Below are 27894 nucleotides of genomic sequence, written 5' to 3' on the forward strand. Positions count from 1 at the left end.
AATTGTTAGATACTCGACCCCCACCTCCATATGCCCTGCAGAGTATATATCCCGCTATTCCCTCACTGTCCCAGCCACCTGTTTCTTCTGTCTCTGTGGTTTCTGCTCCTGCTACTTTTGATCAGACTGCTTTAGCCATAGCACCTCCTGTGTTTTCTTTGTCCTCGCCATCTGTGGCAACTATGACTGCTAGTACTCCTGCTACACCTATTGTTTCAACAAACAAATGATGGACGGAATGCTGACAATGCAGACATTCTCCCCCAGTCAAGAGATCTGGGTTAAATCCATCGTTCTTTTGCCCACTACACCACCCCAGTTTAGACATGGCCATATGCAAATCAGTCTTGACCCTGTGCCTCATGGGAACAGTCCAGCCCGAACTGCCAAGCCATGTCTTCCCTGGACCGGAATCAAGCATCCTAGGACCGGTTTCTGGCTATCAGCCGTCATCAGCCAGGATAGCTTGACTCCAGTGGCGTAGTGAGCACGGGTCCCACGTCTGGGAATACCCATCCCACTTAGGGCGAAAAGTGTTACAACAAACAAATGATGGACGGAATGCTGACAATGCAGACATTCTCCCCCAGTCAAGAGATCTGGGTTAAATCCATCGTTCTTTTGCCCACTACACCACCCCAGTTTAGACATGGCCATATGCAAATCAGTCTTGACCCTGTGCCTCATGGGAACAGTCCAGCCCGAACTGCCAAGCCATGTCTTCCCTGGACCGGAATCAAGCATCCTAGGACCGGTTTCTGGCTATCAGCCGTCATCAGCCAGGATAGCTTGACTCCAGTGGCGTAGTGAGCAAAAGAACGATGGATTTAACCCAGATCTCTTGACTGGGGGAGAATGTCTGCATTGTCAGCATTCCGTCCATCATTTGTTTGTTGAAACGCTTTTCGCCCTTAGTGGGATGGGTATTCCCAGACGTGGGACCTGTGCTCACTATGCCACTGGAGTCAAGCTATCCTGGCTGATGACGGCTGATAGCCAGAAACCAGTCCTAGGATGCTTGATTCCGGTCCAGGGAAGACATGGCTTGGCAGTTCGGGCTGGACTGTTCCCATGAGGCACAGGGTCAAGACTGTTTGCATATGGCCATGTCTGAACTGGGGTGGCGTAGTGGGCAAAAGAACGATGGATTTAACCCAGATCTCTTGACTGGGGGAGAATGTCTGCATTGTCAGCATTCCGTCCATCATTTGTTTGTTGAAACGCTTTTCGCCCTAAGTGGGATGGGTATTCCCAGACGTGGGACCCGTGCTCACTACGCCACTGGAGTCAAGCTATCCTGGCTGATGACGGCTGATAGCCAGAAACCAGTCCTAGGATGCTTGATTCCGGTCCAGGGAAGACTTGGCTTGGCAGTTCGGGCTAGACTGTTCCCATGAGGCACAGGGTCAAGACTGATTTGCATATGGCCATGTCTGAACTGGGGTGGCGTAGTGGGCAAAAGAACGATGGATTTAACCCAGATCTCTTGACTGGGGGAGAATGTCTGCCTTGTCAGCATTCCGTCCATCATTTGTTTGTTGAAACACCTATTGTTTCAGCATCCCTTTCACCAGCTCATACACCTGAGACGCAGCCAGCAGCGACGTTCATGCCTGTTACTCTGTTGCGACTCCCACTTTGTTTTTCCATCCCCTGACATAACTAACTAGTGGGACATCAGTGCGTGGTTTTGAGGATAGAGACTGGACGAAATTTAAGGAACGTATGGGGCTGTTAGTATGATCTGATGTGGGAGATTAAGAGAAAAGGATAACAGCTAATCAGGCAGCCCAGTGGGCTCGTAATCCCATTTACAGTGTGGAGGATGTTTGGGGAACAATGTGAGATTTTGAGCCCTTTATACAGCAGCATTCTCTTGCACATGTCGGTGACTTTGATTGGTCTTTGGCAGCAGTGTTTTGAATCCGAAGCACCTAAAATTTTACATGATATAAGAGATCGTTTGTATGTTAGTGACTGAGCCCAGAACATGGTTTCAGTAATGTTGCAACAATAATAGCCTATAGGGGAAGATTACATGAGAACAGTCCCAAGATGGTGACTCAGTTTCCGATGCGGGAGGTTCATCCTATATACCACCCAGAAGTGCAAGATGGCCATGGTAATGTTATAAGGGCCAGAGAAGCGGCTCGTTTTCAGGAACAATGCGTTTACACTCCGTGGAAACGGAGTGAAGTTTTGTCTCTTAAGACTCATTTGCCTGATCCAAGGAAGAATCCAACTGCCTATTATAAAGAATTGACTGAAGCCGCCTCCTCTACTGTGATGACTCTGGCTGATATTGAAATGTTTTCTTGTTCCGGTTGATATTTGGAGACAGGTGCATACTCAAGACCATGTTGCGGAGTTGGGGGGCAGGAGGGACCAAATTAAAGTATGGGATCAGGAACGGAAGTCAGGTGATAAGCCTAGAGCAGAGATACTTGATTTGCCCGGTCGTATCATTACGTACATGCATTCTCTTATTCCATCGAGGAAGGTTGATTGGGACAAGTTAAAGGCTTGTCTACAAAAGAAGGATGAGAGTGTGTCTGATTTTTTTTCTTGGTTTGAAGATATCTTCCTGGATTACAGTGGGCAGGATCTGTCTGTTGAGGGAGGTGTTCGGTTGTTTGTTAATAAATTTGTTTCTAATTTGCTTCCTAAAATTGCAACTCGATTGCAGGCTTCTGAAAGCACCTGATGCACCTCTTCCCCTTCTGTTATTTTGAATTTGGCACGGTACTATGAGCATAGGGATAATGAGGAAAAGGAGAGGACAGAGGAAAGACATAAGGATTTGAAAACAAAGGTGTTGTTGCAACAGGCTTTAGAGGGAATGGTAGAGGATGTGGTGGTTTGGCCCGACAGCTTCCACGCACTAGTAGGCATATGGGATTTTGCTGGATTTAGTGACAGTAAGATGGCCCAGGAAGATGCTTTTCCATTTGGAGGGGCGTTTGGAATAGAAAATAAGGTTTGTTTTTATAGGAGAGGTGAGGCTATGGTAGGTATCAACTATAAGAGTTTCGGGGTGACGAGTCAGTAATTTACGTTTAAAGGTTTTCTTGGCATTTTTGGAAAGATTGGAGGGGTATACTATGTTCCAAGAATTGGAACCATGTCTGGAGAGGGCAGGATCTGGGTGTGTGAGGACGGAATATGGGGGGGACATGATAGGTCGTAAGAAGGGGGATTGGGAGGAAGAGAAAATAGGGGGAGGCACAAAAACAAATGAGAAATAGGCGGAAGGTGAGAGGGGAAACCAGAGGGGAGAATCGCAAGAGGCAGAGGGCAGAAAGTGGTAAGGGGGTGGGGTAAACCAGAGGGTAAGAAATGTCAGAGGGAAAGTAGAGAAGGAGTTAGGGGGGATGACGGGAGGGTATGTCGAAGTAGATATAGATTACAAAATATAAGAGGGAGAGAACAGCAGCATTAAGAAACATGGACGTATTAGCAAGTTAAATGAGACTGGGGGAAATGTAGAGAGAAGTGCTTCCTCCACCGTAAAACACCAGCATCTTACTTGATGACGAAATATGGTTATCATACTTGGATTTGATTGGAAAATTGGGCAAAATATACTCAAAATGATGGACTATTGGCGGTTCCAGAAACTGGTTTGTTTAGCACAGCTATACTACGAAATTTGAGAAACAAAATGATGAAACTTGAACCGAGACCTAGACCGACTCAGTTTGAAGCCCTAGGTGAATAGGAAGATGAGATGTATGAAAGAGAGAGACACCGAGGTACAAGGGTTGATAGTTATGTTCATGGAAGAGTACGGGGTTTGAAACATGAAGACAGAATGAGACGATGGCGGTACGCTAATATGACGGATGGTAAATTTCCTGCTAGAACAGTTGAGGAGGAAACAGGGAAAAAGTGTACAGAGAAAATGAAGCATTCAGTATCAGAAAGGTGTGGATATGGAGATGATGAGTTGCTGGAGGACATATTAAACAAAAGACCCCCTCCATATCAACAGGCTTCTGCGGTGGTGACACCAAATGCACCGCCAATGGAAACTGTGATGAATCAAAACCCAGAACGATTTTCTGAAATAAATAGTCCAAATGAATAGACAGGAAATACCACAGACTGTAGAACCTGATATTCATAATGTATCTGAATTAGCAAGAACAACAAAGGAATTGGCTGAAAAGATAAAAGAATTGACAAAGAATGTAGAAGCTGTAACTATACCAGTAACTATAGGTTCAGCGATACCAGTATTTGAAAATCAAAAGATAGATGAACATTCCTTAACGATTCCAGTATGCAAAAAGTACGAGAAAAGATTTATCCTGAAGTCAGCAGCTGAAACACCAGAGAAAAGTGTGAATAGAGTAGATTTAAATACGACTCTTGTGGGTCCAACTGAGGAAAAATTAAATGAATGGGTCAAGAATTTGCAGAGGAGAAATACAGAACCACAACCTTTGGATGTAGTTAGATTCAAAATAGACATGGAAGAACTGATTCTAGGGACTATTGATACAGGTCGGTTAAAAACATATCAAGATGATGAATTAATGTTTATGTGTAAAAGTATTACATGGAGAGCTAAGAATTTGCATGAAAAATTGGAAGAAACAGCAAATGAATTGGGAGTAGATTTTGTAAAAGTTAGAGGATTACAGAAACCGTACAGAGAAGATTTTAGTGAGAAGGATATAGAAAATCTGAACACTTCAGGACGGTTAACACAGATAAAAGAATTAATTGTGTAACTGAGAAAATGGGGAGATGTAGACAGATGGACAAGTAGGTGGATAAGGAAAACAGAAGGTACGGCTGTTAAAGTAACATTAGCTTTCCCAGTAAAAGAAAAAGAACCAACAGTAATAGAATGTCCAATGAGAGAAATTCCAGGAGGAGGTTATGTACATGTCCCATGGTCCAGACAGGATATTGTCATTTACAAATGATTTTCCAAGATTGAGAGAAAAGCCTGTAGAATGAAACAGACAAGTGGAAAGGTTTGTAAAGGTTTCAAAGGTATTGTGGGAAGATTTGGATGGATTGTTGTACCTGCTGACTTGTGGACAGAATGTAAAATCACAATTGATTGGCCAATGGAAGAATATCCTACAGACGCAAAAACAGGAGCCCCAGGTCCAGAAGTAATGAAAAAATATGAGCAGGCAATCACATTTTTGAAAAATAAGATTCCTCCGAAAGAAACAGATTGGGTAAAGATCGATAGAACAACTCAGGAACCTAAGGAGTCTGTACACGCTTATGAAAGGCTGCTTCTAGTTGTTAGGTCGAGCCTAGAGCAGCGCACATGCACTGCTCTGCGAGACTTCTTGTAAGGGGCTTCAGAAAGCTCACCACACGCTGCTTGTGCATGTGTGGCCTATTGCTTGCGGTTACCCGCACAGCGCCATGTGTTTTCAATTATCGTGCCCAGGCGCATGCACGATGATTCAAAACACATGGCTCGCTGTGGTGCGCGCGCGCACCACTCGTCTTTTAAGTTAAGCACCCGAAGAAAGTGTACTTCTCATCCCCTACACTCCATGTTGCTCTTTGTTGTCCATGGGCTTCTCTCCCCTCCATGCTGCTCTCACACTTGTGTACTTCCCCTGTTGGTTTCTCACTGTTTGCCTGCTCCACTTAGCTGTCTTACCTTTTGCTGTCTCGCCTATTGTTTCTCCTCCGCACCCTAGCCCTTCATGTTGCTCTACCCTAGCCGTTCTCTTCCAACCCCAGTACTCCCTCCCCATTGTCTGCACACGTGTGGTTCTCCCTCACCCCCTCTATGTTGCTCTGTCGCCTATTGCTTCTCCACCACCCACCCGCACCTGCCCTCGAGTTGCTTTCTCCCCCAGTTAACAACCTACAGCACCAATCGAACCAGCGCATAACTGCATCAACCCATGACTGCCTTTCCCTAAAATTAAGTGTTGGTATTCATCACCTGCTGAACTTAGGCACTTTATTCAACCGCCTCACCCAAGCTCAAATAATGAACACATACAACCGCTGGAAATGCCCAAGGGCCAATTATAAGTTATTTCTTCCGGGGCGGTTAATATTTATTAAGTTCCAGTGAGAATTACAAGATCCCCAAAAACTACTGCCGACATGTTGCATTTAGAAAGGAGATTTAGGTTGATTAAACCTCTGCGGGGTAGTCCGTGAGAAAATTACAAATTACTGGTAAATTGGACATGAATTGACACATCTTTAAGGGACTGTGTGGGTCCCACTTGTAATCCACTGTAAGCCCTCGCCCCTTTACCATTGGTATCGGTTTCTAGGTGGGGGTGGGGCTGTTGGGGCAGAATTAATGACCATACATCTGTGTACCCCATGCTGAGATCCTAAATAGGAACGAGCTGCATACGATTTCATATGCAGCTATTACATCATTTGAAACAATGACATTAAAATAAAGACAAAAAGTGAAAATTTCTTGTGTGTTTGATTCTGAATGTTACGTCTGTCCTCCTAACGTGTATCTTTCCTGTGGGAAACTTTCTGCTACATCGAATTGATTCTACGTACATACAGGTATGGGTTGGCCGAGAGTATTACTTTAGTAATTCAGAGATTATGCTTCTGAATAGGGCGCAGTGACACTCGCCAAGGCTGTGTTTTCTTTACTTCTGTTTGAACTCCAGCCCGCCCTAGCGGCCTGCAGGTCAAGCCGTGCATGGATTTTGTTAGGGTCGCATACAGTGCTGCTGGCTGAGGTCTTGGATTCATAGCTTGCCATTGAGAGAGCACAAAGAAAGCGCCTGGAGGTAAACTGCCTGCAAAACACCAAAGATACTCTTTAGAAACACAGCTGTCTTTGATTACAGCTAATGCTTTCTCGGTAGATTAGTTCAATTGTATGCTTTAAGGATGCGCCCTCTGAATGGGGAGTTGATCAACACAATCCCCCCCCCCAAATGCTCTCAACAGAACTCCTTTAATGCAAATTTCTGATTTAATGCAACATTAATTTACTTTAACCTGAAAGAAACGCACTGCCATCTAAGGCTGGCTATTGGACTTATCTGCACTTGACACCTATAAGTGAGCTTTGTTGTGTATGATTTATAAGGCGCCGACTAAGCATCAACATGTCGTCACTGTAAACAAGCATTGGCATAGCCAATAAGTCTCGCCTTTGGGACCTTATAAGTATTTAGTTATGCAGCAGGTCCCAAAGGCGAGACCTATTGGCTATGCCAATGTTTGTTAAGCTGTACAGTGGATATGAGAATCTGAGTGAAAAGGACATGAGTCACTTTGTATATCGATTTGTGTATGGTTTGAGACCTGAGATAAGTGAAATGATTAAACAGCATATGTTGTGTTGGCAGTCTAGTACAGTGGATGAGGTACTAAGATATGCAAAATATTGTAGTGATGACATTGAGGCCAGACAACGTAAGCTTAAAGAAAAGGCAATGTGGGCACAGATGAAGGTTGCAGAACAACAACAAGCCCAGATAATTAACCAGGTCAGACCAAAATGAAACCAAACATTGGTAAAGGAAAAGGTCAGGTAAATATAGAAGCCAAAAAGAAATGGCCATGTCATAATTGTGGAAAATTAGGGCAGCCACCTCTCCCAAAGAGTGTAAATCTTCAAAGATACAGTGCAGAGTCAGGATTCTATGGTGGAGAGCAGGTAATGAAATTGCCGCACGCAGCTGCTGTTTCACAGTATTGGCTACAGCCGGATGGAAATGAATCGGATGAAAGCATATGACGGTGCCTAGGAAAGGAAGAGGAGTGCGTGCTTGGCGCAACTCTAGAGGTAGATCAGTCAGGTCCATTTGTGGATGGAAAGGTGAATGGTGTAAATGTTACTTTCCTTGTGGACACTGGTGCTACCCCTTCTATCGTAAGATCGGTAGAAATTCCAAACCTTCCTCTCTCAGGAGAATTCATCCAAGTCGTGGTGTCTACAACAGACAAATTAAAGCCCCTATTATTAAACCAGTAGAGGTGGAAATTGGTCCCTTTAAAGATATGCACCGTTTTGTAGTGTGCGATTGCAGTCCCGTAAATTTACTTGGACGTGATATACTTTGTAAAATCAACAGCACCATCTTTTGTACCCCAGATGGTATTGCTTTTCAGACATCAGATGATGATGTTCTGTTCAAAATGACTATGACAGCACTTGAACCAGAAAAATGCGATACATTTCCTATGTTTGATGCAGAGAAAATCCCTACTGAATTGAAAGGAACAGTGAAGACTGATGTATGGGATTTTACGGGTGAAGATATAGGTCTAATAAAAGGAATTGATCCTGTAAGAATTACTGTAAAAGAAGAAGCAATTTACCCGAATACTCCACAGTACAAATAAACTCCCAAAATTATTGAAGGAATAACTCCAGGGATCGATAAGATGATTGAACAAGAGATTCTGAGAGTGATAATGAGTAGCCCATGTAATTGACCTATAATGGGATTGAAAAAGCCTAATGGAACCTAAAAGGATAGTACAGGATCTGAGAAAGGTGAATAAAATGTCCATTTGTACCAAACCCTGCTGTAATACTGTATCAAATTCCACATGATGCAGAATGGTACACAGTTATTGATTTGTGCCATGCATTTTTCTCAATTCCATTACACCCTGAGAGCCAGCCATTATTTGCCTTCCGGTTTGGCAGGCGTATTTTGGCATGGTTCTGAATTCCTCAAGGGTATACTGAAAGTCCTTCAATTTTTAATCAGATTCTGAAGAAATTTCTAGAAAGTTTGAAAATGCCTGAGAAATCTGTTATGGTGCAGTATATTGATGACCTGTTGGTGGCATCAAGGAACAAAGAGGCATGTATTGCTGACACAATCACATTGTTGAATCATTTGGCAGAAGGAGGACATAAGGTGTCCCCATCTAAATTACAGTTTTGTCAACAAGAAGTACAATATCTAGGTCATAAGATTGAAAAGGGAATGATAAAAGTGACAACAGAAAGAATCAGGGTTATTAAAGGAATGAGAGCCCCAATGACACAGAGAGAGGTGAGAATGTTTCTCGGAATGGTTGGTTACTGCCGACAGTGGATAAATGGATTCTCATTGATTGCAAAACCTTTACAGCGATTAACAAAAAGTGATATAAAAGATCTAATTGCATTGAATGAGGAAGAGATGGAAGCTTTCCAGCAACTGAGAAACAGGTTGTGTGAAGCCCCAGCATTGGGAATGGCAGATTATGAGAAAGAATTTGAGCTGTACTGTAGTGAGAGAGACGGATGTGCACTTTGGGTACTAGTGCAAAGGCATGGAAGAATGAGACGGCCAATAGCATATTTTTCAGCTGTTTTGGACCCAGTAGCAAAAGCATTGCCTGTATGTCTAAAAGCAGTAGCAGCTACATGTGTGAGTCTGGAACAGAGTGAAGGCATTGTGATGGGATATCCTTTAAAGGTATATGTCCCACATTCAGTTGAAATCCTTCTGACCAGAACAAAGACCCAATTCATGACACATAGCCGATTAACCAGATATGAGAAGGTGATTCTGGGTGCAGACAATGTAATGATTGTGAGATGCATAAGTGTGAATCCTTTCACTTTATGCCTGATGCAGTAAATGCAGAGGTCAAAGATGACGTTGATCACAATTGCTTGGATGTACTTGAATTCTGCACAAAGCCCCGCCCTGACATCAAACATGAATCTTTAGAAGAATCAGATTATGTGATGTTTGTGGATGGATCATGCTTTAGAACGAAAGAAGGAATTTTAAGTGCTGTGTATGCTGTATGTACGGTGGCAGACATAATGGTGAGCTGATTGCTCTGATTCGAGCTTGTAACTAGGAAGAAATTTCCAAATCACTGTGATCACGGATAGCCAGTATAGCTTCGGAGTGGTCCATGATTTCGGACAGATATGGTCCCGGAGGGAATTCATGACTTCTTCGGGATCTCCAATTAGGAATGGTGAGTTTGTGAAAATGTTGCTTGAGGCGATACAGCTGCCTAAACAGATTGCGGTAGTAAAAGAAGCTGCACACAAGAATGGAGATAACTACATTACAGAGGGCAACAAATTCGCTGATGAGATAGCTCAATATTGTGCCAGAAATACAACCTCAATGAATCGGAGGAGGGAAAAAGAACATGTTTCATGTCCTTTGATGTTTACTAACACAATTGAAACGTGAGAAGAGATGAGACAATTACAAGAAGAAGCAAGTGATGAGGAAAAAGATATAGGGATAAAATCAGGCTGTAGACGAAGAGAGGAGGATGAAGTTTGGGTTTACAGGGATGAAACACCAGTTATGCCTGATAGCATGATCTCTAACATGGCACGGATGTACTATGGACAGGCACACATAGGTAGAGATGCAATGATCAGACTTTTTAAACAGATTTGGTACAACCCAAAATTTAGGGCTATTGCTGAAAGCCTTTGTCAAAGATGTCTTATATGTCAACCGTTGAATCCTGGAAGGAAAACAGTGGTGAGTTTGGGAACAATAGGACGTGAAGGAGGTCCTTTTACCAGAATGCAACTAGATTTCATTGAAATGCCCCTGAGTAACAGACTGAGGTATTTCCTGGTGGTTATCTGCTTGTTTTTTCTTTGGGTGGAAGCATATCTGACAAGAAGGAATGATGGAGTTACAGTAGCAAATCTCCTGCTGAGAGAATTAATTCCTAGATATGGTTTTCCAGTAACAATAGAAACAGATAGGAGAAGTCATTTCCAAAATGAAGACATCCAGCTGATATGTGAAGCATTAGACATTCAACAAAAGCTGCATTGTGCCTACAGACCAGAGGCTTCTGGGGTGGTTCAGCAAGTAAATGGCACAATCAAGAATAGGCTAGGGAAAATGTGTCTAGCCACAGGACTCAAATGGCCAGATGCCTGACCTCTGGTGCTCATGAGCATGAGGAGCGTACCAGACAGAAAAACAGGTTTGAGTCCTCATGAAATAATAATGGGATGAATAATGAGACAAGCATTCGTACCTGTCAACAAACTGCTGACTATAACTGATGATCATATTCTGGACTACTGCAAAAGATTGGCTGATGTGGTGCATTCTGTGTTTCATCAGGTTGGACAGGATGCGATCACTCTTGAGAGAAACCCAGCTCATGATCTGAGTCCGGGACACTGGGTTCGCATAAAAGTCCACAGAAGAAGAAATTGCCTGGTTCCTCGCTGGGATAAACCTTGTCAGGTGATCTTGGTGACTACCACAGCAGTAAAGTGCGCATGTGTGAAAAATTGGATTCATGCCAGCCATACAATCAAAGTTCCAGAACCTGAAGATCGACCTGTAAGTTGACATCTGGAAATATCAGACACAAGTTCGGCATTTGAAACAAAAACTGAAGCAGTCAGAATTCCAGATTCTGCAGATCGGCCTGTAAGTCGACATCTGGAAATATCAGACATCAGTTCGACATCCGAAGCAGAACAATCTGAATTTGGTGAAAGACAAACTGAGGATATTGAGAAGCAAACAGAAAACTTTGAAAGACAGACAATTGATATTGAAACAGGAGGGACAGAAATAATTCACAGTGATGTTGAACAACCAAGTACAAGTTTTGGGGAAATCCCTTCAGAAGTAATTGAAACAACAGAAGAAAATCTCAAATCAGATGGTGAATCAGAGATCATAAAGTTTAAAGTTAAAGAAAGTGAAGTGAGATCTGAAACAGAATTGGAAGAAAGCGAAGAAGAAATAAGACAAAGGAGAGGACCAAAAAAGAGAGCTTGGAAAGTGGAACGAGAAGAAACAGAGACTGAATTGAAAAGGCCAAAAAAAGGAGACAATTTGCCCAACGAATGTAAAAGACTGAGATATAAAATAATAGATTTGAACAAAGACAAGGAAGAACAAGTGAATCAAATAATGAGTCAAAGAAATCAAATAAATTTGAATAAAGGACAATTGCAGAGACCGAAAAGAGTAAAAAGATCTAATTTGATATACAAATCACCTGAATGGACTTACATAGCGCTGCCTGACATCGAAGAGGTGGAGAACTCAAACAAAAATTGTAAGCAGGAGGGTGAAAGTGAACTGTACCCATCCTGAAGAAACTGAAGAAACCAGAATAAAGACAAACTGACAAAATCAAAGAAAATTTTGAAGGACCAAATAGTACGCTAAGGGCAGTTGGTTCGAAGGCCATAGTTTTTAGTGTGGAGAGATAATTTTTTTATATATATATATCTTAGATTATAGTTTACCGTGGCAGAGAATGAAAATAGAAGATCTAGGTGTAGTTTTCTACATAGATGGTGTAGGATGTGTTTTTACTGTCAAACAATCAATCAATCAATCACAATAATTTGTAGAGCGCGCTACTCACCTGTAAGGGTCTCAAGGCGCTGGGGGGGGGGGGTCACTACTGCTCGAACAGCCAGGTCTTGAGTTGTTTCCTGAAGGAGAGGTGATCCTGGGTCAGCCGTAGGTGAGTGGGGAGGGAGTTCCATGTCTTGGCTGCCAGGTAGGAGAAGGATCTTCCTCTGACGGTGGATTTCCGAATTCTAGGGACGGAGGCGAGGGCGAGGCTGGCGGGCAGGTGGGTGTGTGGAAAGTGAGGCGGCTGTTGAGGTACTTCGGACCCATGTCATGGAGAGCCTTGTGTGCGTGGGTGCGGAGTCTGAACCTGATCCTCTTGTTGACGGGGAGCCAGTGTTGGTCTCTCAGGTGGGCAGAGATGTGGCTGCGGCGCGGGATGTCTAGGATGAGTCGTGCCGAGGCGTTCTGGATGCGCTGGAGTCTTTTCTGGAGTTTGGCTGTGGTTCCAGCGCAGAGGGCGTTCCCGTAGTCCAGACGGCTGGTTACGAGGGCCGGGGTGACCGTCTTTCTGGTTTCGGTGGGGATCCATCGGAAGATCTTTCGGAGCATGCGCAGGGTGTTGAAGCAGGATGATGAGACTGCGTTCACTTGGTTGGTCATTGTGAGGGAGGAGGCCAGGATGACCCCTAGGTTGCATGCGTGGTCCGTTGGTTTGGGTGCGCTGCCCAGGGCAGGGGGCCACCAGGAGTCATCCCAGGCGGAGGGGGATGGCCCGAGGATGAGGACTTCCGTCTTGTCTGAGTTCAGTTTCAGACGGCTGATCTTCATCCATTCCGCGACGTCTTTCATTCCTTCCTGGAGGTTGGCTTTGGCGGTGGCGGGGTCGTTGGTGAGGGAGAGGATCAGCTGGGTGTCGTCGGCGTAGGAGATGATGTTGAGGTTGTGTTGGCAGGCGATGGCTGCGAGGGGGCTCATGTAGACGTTGAAGAGGGTGGGGCTGAGTGAGGATCCTTGCGGGACGCCTCAGATGACTTCGGTAGCCGCAGACCGGAACGGGGGGAGGTGGACTCTCTGGGTTCTTCCGGTGAGGAATGAGATGATCCACTCCAGGGCCGCTCCTTGGATCCCGGTGTTGCTGAGGCGCTGTATCAGGGTGTGGTGGCAGACGGTGTCGAAGTCTGCTGAGAGGTCCAGGAGGATGAGGGCAGCCGTTTCCCCGTTGTTGAGCAGGGACCTGATGTCGTCGGTGGCTGTGATGAGGGCGGTCTCGGTGCTGTGGTTTGCTCGGAACCCGGACTGTGAGGGGTCGAGGGATCCGTTGGTCTCGAGGAAGGCGGAGAGTTGTCTGTTGACGGTCTTCTCGATGACTTAGGCTGGAAAGGGAAGGAGCGAGATGGGGCGGAAGTTCTTGAGGTCCGTGGGGTCCGCGGTAGGTTTCTTCAGGAGGGCGCTCAGCTCGGCATGTTTCCAGCTCTCCGGGAAGGTGGCGGATGCAAAGGAGCTATTGATGATGTTCCGGAGTTGGGGTGCGATGGTGGAGTCGGCTTTGTTGAAAATGTGGTGTGGGCAGGGGTCGGTGGGGGAGCCGGAGTGGATGGTGTTCATCAGGTGGGTGGTGTCTTCGGTGCTGACAGGGGTCCAGGTGCAGAGGGTGGTGTTTGGGGGCGCTGGTTCGGTGGTTGGGTGCGCGGTCTATGCGCCGAAGCTGTTGTGAATGTCGGCGATCTTGTGGTGGAAGAACGAGGTGAGAGAGTCGCAGAGGTCTTGCGAGTGAGTGATGTCGGTGTTGCATGCGCTGGGATTCGAGAGCTCCTTGACGATGTTGAAGAGCTCCTTGCTGTTGTGGGTGTTGTTGTCCAGTCTTTCTTTGAATGCTGTCTTCTTGGTGCTTCGGATCAGCTGGTGGTGTTCGCGGGTGGCGTTCTTGAGGGCTGTCATGTTTTCTGTTGTCTGGTCGAGGCGCCAGGCTTTCTCGAGGGAGCGGCAGGTTTTCTTGGAGTTTTTGAGGTCGATGGTGAACCACGAGGCTCTCCTGCTGCCGGGTTTGCTGTGAGGATTCTTCAGTGGTGCGAGTTCATTGGCGCAGTCGGTGAGCCACTGTGTGAGGTTGCGGGCTGCTTCGTTGGTGTCTGTCGTGTTGGTGGGTGGGTTCTGGCTGAGGGAGGTGGTGAGCTGGTCGGCGGTGATCTTGCTCCAGCTTCGGCGGGGAACCAGTTGCGGGTGGTGGTGGGTCGTGGTTCTCCTGAACTTGAAGTGGACGCAGCTGTGGTCTGTCCAGTGTAGTCCGGTGGAGTGGCTGAAGGAGATGTGCTTGCTGGAGGAGAATACGGGGTCAAGCGTGTGTCCGGCGTAGTGGGTGGGGGTGTTCACCAGTTGCTTGAGTCCGAGGTTGGCGAGGTTGTCCAGCAGGGCGGTGGTGTTGCAGTCCTTGTTGTTCTCCAGGTGGAAGTTGAGGTCCGGGTGATCTTGTAGCCCTCCGGGATGGCTATGGCGATGTCGGGGGCTGAGGAGGCGTTCATCCAGGTTTCCGTGAGGAAGGCGACGTCTGGTGAGGTTGTGTCGAGGAGGTTCCAGAGCTCCACGGCGTGCCTGTGGACGGAGCGGGTGTTGAGTAGGATGCACTTGAGTTGGTTGTTGTTGGTGGTCAGCTTGGCGGGTGCGGTGCAGGTCCGGAGGCAGGTGAATCGGCAGGCTTGGCAGGTGAAGGGTCCGTGGGTGAGTTTCGGGGTGGCTCGGTAGCAGGCGGGGTTCCGGCCGGCATTGAGTGCGTGGAGGGTTGCGGCGTTGTAGGTCCATCGGGTGCGCTGGCATCGTCGAGGACCAGGGGTTCTGGTGCTGGGCGCGGTCCAGGCGCGGACGGGCGTAGACTGGCTTGCCTTTGGCGCGCCTTTGGCGCACAATCGGCGCGCCCGCTGCGCGTACATGCGGACTCTGCCATAAATGGAGAGAGGGAGGGAGGAGGGAGGGTGGGGCAGTTGGGAGGCGGGAGCGGGGTGGCGACTAGGAGGGGAGAGGGTACAGAAGAGAAAAGGGGGCGGGGTCACAGGGGAGCAGCGGCAGGGAGCGGGGAGCGGGGAAAAAACACAGCGGGAAACAGGCGGCAGAATAAGCGCAAAAAATTAGAAAGTACAGGGGCACAGTGGCGAACAAAATAAGGCACAGAGCAGAATACAACACACAATAAGGCACAGAGCAGAATGAATAAAATACAACCAAGAGGCACCTAGGCCCTGGGGGCAGCGGCGAACAGGCGGCAAGAGCAGGGGGGACCGGCGCACTCAGGAGGAGCCCTGCGGCGGGAGGAGCGACCGGCTCTGACGAGGTCAGGTCAGGTCACAGCACTCCGTCCCGTGTCCACCCTCTAAATAGCCAGTGGGAGGGAGGGGCAGCTGGGAGGCGGGAGCGGGGTGGCGACTAGGAGGGGAGAGGGTACAGAAGAGAAAAGGGGGGCGGGGCCGCGGGGGAGCAGCGGCAGGGAGTGGGGAAAAAAAACAGCAGGAAACAGACGGCAGAATAAGCGCAAAAAATTAGAAAGTACAGGGGCACAGTAGGCGAACAAAATAAGGCACAGAGCAGAATACAACACACAATAAGGCACAGAGCAGAATTAATAAAATACAACCAAGGGGCACCTAGGCCCTGGGGGCAGCGGCGAACAGGCGGCAAGAGCAGGGGGGACCGGCGCACTCAGGAGGAGCCCCGCAGCGGGAGGAGCGACCGGCTCTGACGAGGTCAGGTCAGGTCACAGCACTCCGTCGCGTGTCCACCCTCTAAATAGCCAGTGGGAGGGAGGGGCAGCTGGGAGGCGGGAGCGGGGTGGCGACTAGGAGGGGAGAGGGTACAGAAGAGAAAAGGGGGGTGGGCCACGGGGAAGCAGCGGCAGGGAGCGGGGGGCGGGGAAAAAAACAGTGGGAAACAGGCGGCAGAATAAGCGCAAAGAATTAGAAAGTACAGGGGCACAGTGGGCGAACAAAATAAGGCACAGAGCAGAATACAACACACAATAAGGCACAGAGCAGAATGAATAAAATACAACCAAGAGGCGCCTAGGCCCAGGGGGCAGCGGCGAACAGGCGGCAAGAGCAGAGGGGACCGGCGCACTCAGGAGGAGCCACGCGGTAGGAGGAGCGACCGGCTCTGACGAGGTCAGGTCAGGTACAGGTTTACTGATGCTTATTTGGTTCATGTTAGCAATAATTATTCCACTTAGATTAACTGCAGAGAATACGTCTGGGCTGAACAATAAAACAAATAGTGATAAGGCACATAACATAAAGGATACTGCAACACTGATAGATAATGCAGAGTTTCATAGAGACAGGTCAATAAATGATTTTTCTAAGAATGTTTTTACAAAGCTTTTATATGAATATGTAGAGAAAATGGATGTTAGGGATTGTTATGTCTGCATGCAGTTACCTGCGTCTGTGACAGAGGGTGTAACATATCATCACCTTCCTTTGACGTATGGAATAACTTGCAGTGTGTTGGCTAGTTTATTTTATAAGACAGGCAAATTAGAATATTATGATACTGATATGGATGCTGTTTTTGCTAATGTTTCTGTAGTTTCTGAACTAAACAAAGTGAAGCCTGGTAAAGTTTTTGGAGAATTTTTCTTAGAAACAAAAGAATTAACATTAGAATACACATTTAGACACAATCTTACTTGTAGATTAAGGAAAGAAAAAAAAGTATTTTTGGACATGGTAGAGGATAGAAGAGTTAAGTTTTAAAGAAAAGTAACAGGCGAAAAGATGAAAACACCACCTTGCGCAGTCTCGCTCGCGAGATTTAATGACTTGGAGAAGAGGGGCTTGAACCCGCCTCTCTTCTCTCCTCTTCTCCATTGGCTGGCCTCTTAAATGCTGGTCAGCCATTGGAGAAGAGGCTTGTCTCTCCAAACAAGCTCCGTCTTTTTGCGATTCGGGGCGTGTTTTTTCGATTCTTTCTCTGGGCGTGTTTGAGAAAGAAAAACACGCCCCCCGAATCCCAAAACGACGCTGCGTTTCTCTGAGGCATTAACCTCGGAGAAAGGCAGTGGTGTGCTCGTCCTCTCCCCCTGCTCTCGGCTCCCGTGTTCATGTTTTCGCCTGAAGCTCGGATTCACACCTGCTTTGCATGCTGCCCTCTGTTTCTTAACATTTCCACTCTTGTTGTATGTGAAAGTGATACGTTTCTGGAGTCGGACTTTATCCCAGGTGATACACCTAAAATGTCAGTGTTTGTGGTGGCGTGCAAGCCCCGGTCTTCCACACTTCTGGGGTTGTGCTTGCCGTGGCAGACAGAGAGGGGGCACGATTGGGCATCAGGACAAGCCCTGCATTCACAGAGGCGTTTCCGCCTGTGTGCACATTAGCATGGACACTGCCAGAACAGACGTCAGAGCTCGTACTATGTGCGCACTTGTAAATTGTATACTGAGGATTTCTGCTCCGAAATCCATATTGTGCTCCTAAAGACGCAGGCAACGTTATTTTCATCTCATCTGCTGTTCAAATCCTTCTAACTCTCTTCATTATTTTGTGTTCATTCCATATCATGACGTTCTTTCCGCACATTTTTAGGTCAATAAGCCCCGCCCACTGTCCTACGTAGCCAGAGAGGTTCACCTCCGTCTTTTTGCGGGGGCGTGTTTTTTCGATTCTTTCTCTGGGCGTGTTTGAGAAAGAAAAACACGCCCCCGAATCCCAAAACGACGCTGCGTTTCTCTGAGGCATTAACCTCGGAGAAAGGCAGTGGTGTGCTCGTCCTCTCCCCTGCTCTCGGCTCCCGTGTTCATGTTTTCGCCTGAAGCTCGGATTCACACCTGTTTTGCATGCTGCCTTCTGTTTTTTAACATTTCCACTCTTGTTGTATGTGAAAGTGATACGTTTCTGGAGTCGGACTTTATCCCAGGTGATACACCTAAAATGTCAGTGTTTGTGGTGGCGTGCAAGCCCCGGTCTTCCACACTTCTGGGGTTGTGCTTGCCGTGGCAGACAGAGAGGGGGCACGATTGGGCATCAGGAGAAGCCCTGCATTCACAGAGGCGTTTCCGCCTGTGTGCACATTAGCATGGACACTGCCAGAACAGACGTCAGAGCTCGTACTATGTGCGCACTTGTAAATTGTATACTGAGGATTTCTGCTCCGAAATCCATATTGTGCTCCTAAAGACGCAGGCGACGTTATTTTCATGTCATCTGCTGTTCAAATCCTTCTAACTCTCTTCATTATTTTGTGTTCATTCCATATCATGACGTTCTTTCCGCACATTTTTAGATCAATAAGCCCCGCCCACTGTCCTACGTAGCCAGAGAGGTTCACACATAACGCTCTACGCTGAGCGGTGCTTATGTTGGAGTGTTGTTTGGCTACTTAGGACAGAGATGTAATGTGACGGGCTCAACTGCAGAGTTTATGTATTGGAGATCCTGTTCTGATCCTGGCTTTCGCACTTGATCAACACTGTGTGATCTTAGGCAAACATCGTTGTTCCCTCAGTGGCGAAACAATGGTGCCATGGACCCAAGTGCAAGCAGGGAAATGCCCTCTTTGACTACTGTTGAGATGGTAAAATGCAGCACTAATTAGCCTGCAGTGTGTCCCTCAGCCCTTTAAGTCCCGGTGCCAGTTCACCTGCTGCACATCGCTGCTCCGGGCATCCGGAGATTTCAGGGGCGAGATTAACAATTGTTTAAGTCCCCACCGAGGCGCCGTCCGTCCTAAACCACAAGTCTGTGCCACCGCCATCGTGGAACTGAGCTTCCTTTTTAGGTCTCGGCTAGCGAATGTGTATTTGTCTAGATCTATGTGTGTGTGTGTGGTTCTGTATGTGTGTGTGTGTGGCTGTGTGTGTATGTGGCTCTGTGTATGTATGTGTGGCTCTGTGTGTGTGGCTTTGTGTGTGTGGCTCTGTGTAAGTGTGGGTGGCTCTGTGTGTGTGTGGGAGGCTCTATGTGTGTGTGTGTATGTGTGTGGCTCTGTGTGGGTGGCTTTTTTTGGAGGTGGCTCTATGCGTGGGTGGCTCTGTCTGTGTGTGGGTAACTCTGTGTGTGTGTGTAAGTGGCTCTGTATGGGTGGCTCTATTTGTGTGTGGGTTGCTCTATGTGATTAGCTCTGTGTAGGTGGCTATGTGTGGGTGGCTCTGTGTGTGTGGGTGGCTTTGTGTGTGTGGCTCTGTGTGTGGGTGCAAATGCAATAGGTCTCGCATTTGAAAGAGATTAAGCTATTGACATTGTAAATAACAATGCCGTTTCTTTAAATGTTTTACAAACAAAAACATGAACAAAAATAATGTCATGAGAAATGCCAATAGCTCTAACTTTAACAATGCCGAGACCATTGCATTGTAAATGCTTGTTGATAAATTGGTAGAGATGGTTTTTGTGGTGATATTAAAAATCACCAAAGGGGAGAATTGATGGAGCAGGGGAAATACCAAAAGTTTTGTAACCCCTTCGAAGTTAATGACCTCATAACTTTAAAAACACTAACTGTTTGAATGCATGTATTAATCAACAAATGCACCTTTAATTAGACACTACACGCGGGAAACTAACTGGCATTGCAAAAATCAAATGTATTTACAAATGTGAAATTAAATGAACATAGGTTTGTGATTCGTGTAGAAAGTAGAAGTAAATTGCATGTATTTCGTTTGTAGTAAAATTATGTTGAGGCAAAGAATGCAGTGGGTAAGTAAAATGGCTTTAAATGTCGCTTATGCTAGGTAACACTAACACGGGTCTTTAGAATGGTGGGTGGTAAACAGAAAGGCTTATTTTCTATGTCTAAATTCTGCTATGTTGTTTTCATATTAGTTCCGTTTGGGCCTGCTAGGCCTCGCTGGAAAAATGGCTGCCGTCGAGAGACGTGATTACGTGCGCCAAATAAAGATGGCCCAGCGCATGAGCAGAGTGGAAGTTACAGTCACGAGTGTGTGGTCTATGCCCGGAGTGAGAGATGTCAAGACCAGGCTGACCTAAGACAAGAGTTGTGCCAAGAGTTCAGCATGAATGCCGGGGAACAGATGGGAAACTGACTCCAGAAGATGAACAAATTCATGACTGTCGAATAATGTTGTAAATATATTAACAAAGTTAAAGAACATTTGTATGAATGGATTATTTGCAGAACCGGTTCGGGCAAGGAGGACAATGAGGTGGCCATCACCACCCCTCCAATGGACCACTCAGAATGAATGTAGCCCCTAAAAAGGTTTCAATTTTGGGTATAGCAAGTTAGTGAAAGGGTATAAAAGAGTTATGTTTACAATGACATGTGTCACTCGTTATTCTACATTGATCTATTCAACATGACACGCTGTCTGTTGAGACGATTTTTCTTCTGATGCTGAAAAGACTTTGACAATTTTGGACTTCGAACATTGATGGGGAAAAGGAACAAGACCGTTGTGGGATTCTTTCCTGGGAGGGAATACGTCCGAGGAGGTTAGAGGGACAGTCAGTCAGTATTGGGAACCTATCCTGTGATCTACGGTTCATGTTCTGGTGAACCATTCTCGTCATGGCCCTAAGGCCAAGGGTAATGAATATTTTCCGTTTCTAATTCAATCTTTACTTAAATGCTTATGTAATCATGTCTAGAATATTTGTCTAATAAAACTTTACTTATTCAGTTTATTCAATGAATCTGGATAAAATTTCATGCTAACTCAAAACTGAGTCTGTGGTTATTAGAATTAAAGTTATGATCAATGATTGTTAAAAGGTTTTAATTGTGATTGAGCTGGACTTAATCGACATCTACTGATTCCTACTAGTTGGTCCATCGATCTAAATAGCGGAGTACCTTGATGTTTAGAACCGACAATTCTAGAATCAAAAGTATATAATGTATATAGTTATTATTTAGGTAAAAAAATATTAACTAGGTACCCCGTATGTCTTGCAGCTCATCTACTTATCACTGATCCAGAAAAGTGAGTGAATGTTTGTTTCGGTGTTATAGGCCCCACCAATAAACAAATGGTATAAGGGTTTTTCTGGGTTGGTGTCATAAGGAAAGGTTTTTATAATAGCCGCACTGCATCAGACGCACACGTGGAATGAGTCCATCGACTCCAGGCACAGCAGTTGAAGCAACAAAGTATTTATCACGTTCTCCCATATGAGGTCAGCATGTCTTCCCCAACCGGCATCAGCTTTGCAACTGTCAGTGATGATTTGTCAACATTCCACGTGTCATCAATGACATGCTAACATTCCAGAACTAAGAACAGCACAACATACCCACGTAATGGTTCCTATGCAGGCGAACCTAGTAGAGTATAGGGGCCACGCCAATAATGTCTGATTTGGTTTCATACCCAATTCGAAATAGTGTGTGTTATAATGTGATTGTCAGCTTGCATGGTGATACTTGCCATGATGTTCTGATGTTGGAATTCCGGCAAAAGAATCCTGTGATCAGCTAATGATATGTGGTGACAGTTGCTGTGGAGCAGGCTTGGGAGCTTCATCTGTGTTGCTGATTGGAAATAAACATTTTCGGCACTTGAATATGGTCTCTGGAGTAACTTGAATTTGGCTCTGAGAGCCTGTGCTCCATTATGACCAGCTACTGTGAAGATGAACCTATAGAGTAATTTGGATTTAAAATATGAACTTTGAACTATGCTGTGAACGAACCCTGAATAGCCTGTATGTGCTGTGAGTACTTGGACGGTAACGTGAATCCCTAGGGAATGAATCACTTTCCAGCGCCTGAATACCTTCATGCTGTGGGGCCTTACCAGAGCGAGCCAACGTAATTTAATTATGGTCTGGAAGAGTATGAGAGTGCGAGTTGGTGCTCAGCACAATAGAGGGAGAGAATGGCCTCCAGCGTGTGCTCTTAAAAGGCAAGAGCACGAGCAACTGCAGAGTGCCTGTTAGCGCGTGCAGGCGAGGAATGCCAGCACAACCTGGCGTTAAGCACTGGATCTGGCGTGGTCTGCAAGCTGACAGGATCTCCTACAGGAGGTCCGACGTAGAACACGGCTTCCTGAACTTGTCACAAATTAAAAAAGCGGCATGTTATATCTAGAGCAATATAACATATAAAACATATTGTTGTACCCAACCCACAATTGTTGGTACATCACTGGACACATATATTTTTCCTTCCGCTCTTCTCCCTTTAAATCCAAACTTGGACTGCATCAAACCTACAATATGTATATTTTCACCCCATATCCTTTGATCTGTATGTCACCCCACCATCTTTGACTTCCAAATAATTTTCAAAATTACTAATCCATTTCTCCTACTCAATAAGTGGTGAACCTGATTGTGCAAGGAACTTTAGAGGAGCAGCTACAGCTTGTGAACAAACAGCCATTGTTATATAAAAAATTTTAAATTTTAAAATATTTTTATTCAATTTTAGTTCAATCGACAAACTGTTATTCTCATAACAACTCTTCCCTCCCCTGTTGGTGGCACAACCACCCCATTCAGACAGTCCCCTGAATATAAAACCTACAATCCAGCCACAGCATGTGATAGACAAGTCCCACAGAGCCAAGCTTGAGTCTTGTGGTGTTCCACTGCTCATATCCATTGTTATTTGTTCTTGCCTTTCCTTTTATTCTCCTTTGGCTTACATTATGTATTAACTGCCAAAATGTGGAGTAATGTAGAAGTTAATGTCGAGTCCATTTTTAATTTTTTATGCTAATTGGACCCAAGCAAGATGTGAATCCGATGTACTCCCTTTTCAATGTTTAATAAACATTGAGTGACTCTTCACTGTTTATTGTCAGAGTGGGACGAGAGACAATGAGCATGTAGATTTGCAGGAGCAGAGAACACAACCACAATGGAGAAAGAACTCACGGGCTGCGGTGATTCCAATTGTTGCTGCTGCAGTTACTTCAGTGCCACTAGAGTTGTACCTGGTCCCAGGGATAGTATTGATCATAAAGACTTGTTCTGGATTTTCTGAATTGATAGACAGATCTATATAGCCCCAAACTCTGCACTATGCCTTACTGCCAATACTGCCTTGGCTCTGTATGCATGCAATAATTAGCTCAGGGACTGCCCTTCTAGTCTGTGCTTACATCTAAGAACTGTCACCATTGCCTGCTTTAACATTACTGCCCCCTTTTCCCTATTGTGGTTCCAAGTCACCTTACTGTCGTATTGTAAGCCATGGTAATCAAAGTAGTTGACTCACTCTTGGATCTCATTGATCACAGACAAGGAACGTCTTAGAGCAGACTTTGGTTCCATTATCATAAATTTGATTCTGAAGACATTAATAACCACATTTTGCCCCAAACAATTCTCCACAAAGCCCTTAACCAGCCTATGCATCGAGAGCTGAGTGAGAGATAAAGGAACTGCATTGTGTGCAAATAAAAGCACAGAAATACTTGTGTTCCTAAGTCTCAGGCTATCCAGCTTCAAACTAGGTAGGTATGGACGGACATAGTAAAAAATTGTAAAAAAAAAGCAGGGAAGTTAACACACACGCCCTTGGCGCACACCTGGGCTGATTGAAAAACTCTCTGTGTTTTCCTGTTAGCTCCAGCGCATACATGAGCAACTGTATCTTCAAGTAGACTTTGTATAGATGTTAACAGATATGATGCAATCCCTGCAGTCACATCGCCAACCATAATAAGTCTTTATCTACAAAATCAAAGGCTGACTTTAAATTGATAAATGTTAGGTAGAGAAGAACTCTGCTTTGTCTAACATACTTTATACAGGCAGAATATAAGTCCATGGCCTGGTCATTCGTTCAAATACCCTTTCTAAAACCAGCTTGGTTATTCCCCCAGAGTCAACTCACTCTTGAAAGTTATTGGCGAGCATCATCCCATAGATCATACATACAATCTTAAAAATATCTCAATAAAAATATCTATATCTAATATCTAAAAGTGATTTTGGGCGGTAATTAGATGGCTCAGTTCTAGCCATTTTCTTAACTGTTGGGACAATTGTCACTGTGCAATGACCTGGGGGCTGCCAGATCTCAATACTACATTGCAGACTCTAATAAGAACAGGGGACCAAAGAGAGAGATCAACCTTATAAAGTTATATTGGTACAAGGTTGAGGCCCAGGACTTTATTTGACTTTTGTTGCAAGATAGCAGCTTTTACCTAGGCATCTGAAAGATCCCCTGTACTCTTTCCTCTAATATATTTCCTCTAATATAATAAGCGGGGTTAACATCTGTTGTGGACTATTTGCAGGCATTTTGATAGCATAGAGCCTAGTAAAATGTGAAACCCTCTCCTGTGCCCTTATGTACATGGGCTGCTTATCCATAGACTGGTTATACTATACCCTCATGTAATAAGTGACCATAAGTTCCTGAAGTTCTTGTCCCTAGCTGCTTGTTTAGCCTTTTCCCACATCTTAAGGCGCATCTCAAGCTTCTTTCCCTGAATCAGCTCTTTACAACCTTATCTCAATCTGATACAAATCTCCTGCAAATCAGTAGTATTATAACACCTCACCAGGGCGTGAGATAATTCCTTCTTCTTGAGCCAACATTTATGGTCAAACCAATTTCCAATTGAGTTATTGCCACTCATGTGATCAGTACTCTTAGAGGTCATCAAAAAAGGAGAACTCATGACAGTTATCTGCTCAAAGAGGGCAAATTCCCCAGTATCATCAATGTATTCAAATCCAGCCAGCATTAGTTGATCATTACTGGGTTGAATTACATTCTTCAGGTCCTGGGTGAAATACTTATATTTTTGGAGTTTCACTTAACAGGCCTTCTGATACATTGCTGGGATTTCAAAATATCGCTGTCCTCGACAATTGCATCTAGAATGGGGGATCTCAGATTGTTATTGACAAAGAGAGATACAACAAGTGGATTGTGATCACTATCTGTGTGAAGTACCACTCTCATATCTCTCACCATTGACCATAATTTGATATTTGCAAAAATACAATCTTTAGTGGATAAAACCCTATTACCATAATGAGTCACAGCTAAATGACATCAGAGGAAGTATCACCATTAAGGTGCTTTAATCCACAGGTCAACACCACAGATCTAAGCTTTACTCTTATGGACTTGCTTCCACCATTATCTCCTATTACCACTTTTACCACCACACAAGGACCTCCTCAGGTAAAGCAGTTTTTTGCACGTCACATCCCAATGAAGTGTTAAAATCTCCACATACTAGTGTAATATTCTGAGATACTTCAGTGCTGTCAGATCTGGTCTCTAAGATTAGTTCCTCACTGGCGCCCAATATGAATTTACCTCTATCGGTCCTCCCTGGAGGGACATAGACATTAAAAATGTCCATGACCTCCCCAGGCGGCCATGCCCACCCAACCTAATATGGACAATAGTAGATGAGTCACTTGGAACAACAATAGGACTCATGAAACGTAACAACTACAAGGGCACCCATTTCACTAGGCCACCCTATGGGCCGCCCATTTTCTGCTTGATTGCTGGGACATGCACTATATCACTCCATATTAATTTCTGTATTTACCTTTTAGTTTCCTGGAAGAAACAAATATCATTCTTCTTAATAAATGCTTGCTACTGTAGATCCTCTACTTTGCCTGATAAACCACACACAATTATCAGGGCATTTGAGTCCCTTCTCACCTGAGATTGGCTAAACTGCCACTCCCGCTACATGAATAGGCAGGCTCAGGGCATCGTGCTAAACCCTCCTCCTGCAATCTTGGCTGGTGGTCTCCTTAGGCATATATGTTAGGGCCGCCAAAAACAAAGCCAAGATATTGTTTCCAGGTGAGTTAGGCATGTAATTACTATCACTCTCACATCTTCTTGATCGATCATGTAGCTCCCTCACTTAATCTTTCATTGTAACCCTCAACTGTTTGCGTCACACATTATTTCAGGTAGGGTATGTTGAAATGTTTGATGTTTATCAAAGTGACCATCAACTGCTTTGCATTGCACTTTACTGTTGGTAACAGGGTATGTTGAACTGTTAAGTGAACACCCACAGTGTTATCTCGAAACAAGTGGTAAAATGGTACAACATCTAGCCTCATTCTATGCAAGCCCTCAGCATTATCCATAAGCATATTTGCCACATTTACAGATCTAAATTCAACTCGAGTGAAATAACTTATGCTGGTCCTTGTCCTGAATAATAGGATTCAAATACAACATAAAACAAGTCACAAGAATTGAGCAAATGCAGGGGCAGGATCAGGTAGGAAATATCAATAAGCGTGATCTGTTTAAAGGTAAACCGATAGATACATCAGAAAAGGTTTTAATAAAGTCTAAAAAAGGAGTTTCATACATTGACGCATCTCCCGGGCAAACACCACATCTTAGTGCAAAAGGGCACTACGGATTTTCTGAATTTCTAATAAAGCACAGCAAAAAACACATTTATTCCAGCCAGTACATACTAACCATTTCTTCCAGAGTTCAGAACTTCTGTCCAAGCCCTCTTACTTTTGCAGATGGAACTCAATTGGCTTCCCTGGCTGGCCTCATCAACCTTATTAAAATCCCGCAGAATCTTTTATCAAGCCATTGCAACCAGCATTCCAGCTTCACATGTAGACAAGCTCAATATCCCTGGAGGCTCTTGGCACACAAGCAGCTAAGACACCATCAAACAGAAGATTAAGATGTATAAAAAAAGAAAACGAGGTAGCTGGACTTTTCCATCTATGTACCAAGGACAGGGAACAACACCCATGTATCCATTAGGTCACTGTAACATGTTCCAATATAGGAAAGATTTGAAGACATTACTCTTTAAGAACACTACATAGCAAGATAGTAATAGTAAATGTCTGCTCCCAGAATCCAGCTACCTCTCTATCATTCATTGACTCTATGTTTCCCTTTGACCCTGTACAGCGCTCTGCTGCCTTTTGGCTTGGCTCATGCTATACAAATACCACATACATGTAAACATACATTATACATACTTGCATTCTTATTGTGCCATTCGCTTCCTCATCGAATGCAGGAGTCATTAAAAGAAATGTTGTCCTCAAAGTTGGGAGTCCTAACTTCACAAAGAAGGTTAAGAGACTTCTACTTTCTACTAGATTTTCATTTACAAATAGTTTATAATAATGTACAAGTGATTCGTGAATGTCACTATTAACTATTCCAGCTTTATCTTTTTCTTTTTTTCGGTGCTATTTTTGACTCTCCTTAACTTTTCTAAGCACCTAGTTTATTTGTTTTATTAAACCTCATGCCAGTGGCTTTGTTGAATACATTTCAAAAGAAATTGTGATTTCTTCTTGATCAAGATGTTTAATAGTAGATTGCATAAGTCATCTTCATTTTTTACAACCCGCGGGTTTATTCACCAAAAGTGTTAATAGTTGTTTTTTTTCAAATAGGTCAGCTCTTAATACTTTCTTTCTGATGCTACGGTGATAATTTTGCATATGTACAATCTTTTAATATGTCTTAAATTGTACCTATTCTGTCAACAATATTGTTGGAACAAAATAATTTTAGATCTATTTGTAGTGACTGAAATTATTTAGCATTATCAAGGGAGAAGTATTTAGCTTTCAACTTATAGTCCATTGTTCCTCTTCAGCCATGAACTCAAAGTCTCATATTAATGGGGAGGGGTTTGATATAAATTATATTTCCTATTCCAGCATTGTTTGTGCATGGATCTAGGGGCTCACGTGATAGAAAA

The sequence above is a fragment of the Triturus cristatus genome, chromosome 1_2 (genome assembly GCF_964204655.1).
Source record: "Triturus cristatus chromosome 1_2, aTriCri1.1, whole genome shotgun sequence".
Lineage (NCBI taxonomy): Eukaryota > Metazoa > Chordata > Amphibia > Caudata > Salamandridae > Triturus > Triturus cristatus.